Raw genomic sequence first — 2,139 nt, 5'->3', positions numbered from 1 at the left:
CCTAGGGCAGGGGACAGTCCTGCGGGGCTGGCCTGGGGGAGAGTTTTCTGGAGGCTCTGCGTCAACATCAGCTGGTGCCCCCCTGCACAGCACTCCGCAAAGTGAATCAAGGCAGATTGCAGATTCTCTGTGAAGCCAACAGTTTTCAGCTGCGTTGAGCCAATCATGTCCAACCAACCGTTCTCAAATCAGTCAAGAGTCTTTTCTTTGCAAATGAGAGAAAACTCAAGTCAGACTGCCGTGGTGGACAGGATGCTCTCACCCCTCGAGACATTTATGTCCTCATTCCTAGAACCTGAGAATATGTTAGGTCACATGGCAAAAGGCACTTTGCAGATGTGGTTAAGGTTAGGGAGAGTCTTCTGGATTATTCCGGTGGGTCAGCATGAGCCATTAAAAGCAGAGAACTTCCTCCAGCTGGAGACACAGGCAGCAGAAGGGGAAGTTGGAGGATTCAAAGAGTGAGAGGTGCCTGACCCGCTGTTGCAGGAGGGGGCCATGTGGAAAACATGAGAAGGTGGGCCGCCTCTGGGAGTCAGCAGGGGATGGGGACCGCAGTCCGACAGCCACAAGGAATTGAAATCAGCTGCAATCTGCATGAGACTGGAAGCTGAGTCTTCCCCAGATACTCTCAGCCCTGCAGACGGACACCTGGATTCCCGCCACCCCAAGCTGACGACCCATTTGAGTCACGCTGTGTCTGGAGCTAACAAATGGCCGCAGAGGCCCAAGTGCCAGGAGGCGGATGGGAGGACCCCCCTTCCGCCCCTCCGCAGGCTCCGCTCTGTTCAGAAAGCTCGGGGCCCTGGCCGGGGACCGTGTGCCCTGGCCCACAGCCACTGCCAGCCATTTGCCTCTCAAATGAGGCTCAGTCAAGATGTTGGACTCCTGCCCTCAGTGATGTAAGGACACAGCCCAGATCCAGCTGTTGCACAGGCCACCCACTCCCCCAGCTGCATACACTGCACCCCTGGGAGTGGATGCTTGGTTGGTCCCCAGTCTGCCTGGGATCTTCCTGACCCAGCCAGCCCTCCCAGAAGCTGGGGAAAACAACAGTCGTGAAGCTAATAAACTCAGCTTGGGTCAAGGAGGGCTCATTGAATGTTGGGGTCTCATTTTTCATTCTGCTGGCACAGAAGCCCACTGTACAGGGGAGGAAGCTGAGATTCAGAGACGGTGAGTGACGTGCTTAAGGCCACTCAGCTAACACCCAGCTGGGACTCGAACCCGCGTCATTCTGCTCTAGAAACTGCTGCGAACAGGGCCATCCCCTTGGGGGTCGCCTGTGTTTCGGCCACCGTGCAGTGGGCGCCATCAGCTGCGTGCCGAGTGAGGGAATGACCACCCGAGCTCGAGCTTCCCCCACTGCGTGGTCGTGGGGAGTGGGTGGGCTGCTTCTCTTTCTAGACTCTGAGCCCTGGGAGGTCGGGGCCACTGCCCACGTCTGTCTGTGATTTGGGAATGCAGCAGGCATTCGATAAGTGTTTCTGGAGTAAATAATTGAATAAACCAATAAAAAAACTTCTTTTGAGCCTGGGTTGTGCTTTTTCCCCCGCAGGCTCCTTCCGCGGCAGAGGTGGGCCATGTCCAGCTCAGAGTCCCCTGGGCTGAGCACGTGGCCTGGCCACCCACGGAGGGCTCTGGAAGTTTCTCTGCGATGATTATCTCTTTGTCACCACAAGCCTTGCCCCGAGCTGGCTGGCGCTCCTGCCTCAGAGCCTGCGAACACAGCCCGGGGTTCCCCCTAAGTGAGTCAGGCGTGTAGGGGACCTCTGTCTAGCTTCCATCACTCGCTGGCGAGGCCGTGGGAATTCCTTCCGGCTCCCACGCCTGCGCTCCCGCTGCCCGGACGTCTCCCAGCGGCTCCTCCAGGACCGGCTGCATTCCTTCCTGTAGGTTTGGTGTCCTCGTCCCTTCCTCAGGGGGTTCCCGTGGCTGCCTCGTCTCGCCGGAGCCCTCAGACATTCTCTGCCCCAACCCCGTCGGCCTCCGAACTGCCAGTGCGCCTTAGCGTGGCTTGTTCCTTTGTTTTCTTGGATTTCGCCTGTGTCCCCTTTGCAACAAAGGAGGGAGACAGATGCACACACGGGCGTGGAGCAAAACAGAGGGAGAAAGGAGAATATAGATGGAGAGCTGGGT

Source organism: Pteropus vampyrus, unplaced genomic scaffold (genome assembly GCF_000151845.1).
Source record: "Pteropus vampyrus isolate Shadow unplaced genomic scaffold, Pvam_2.0 Scaffold162, whole genome shotgun sequence".
NCBI lineage: Eukaryota > Metazoa > Chordata > Mammalia > Chiroptera > Pteropodidae > Pteropus > Pteropus vampyrus.
The sequence above is the reverse complement of the archived record's forward strand: the minus strand, read 5'-3'. Positions refer to the sequence as shown.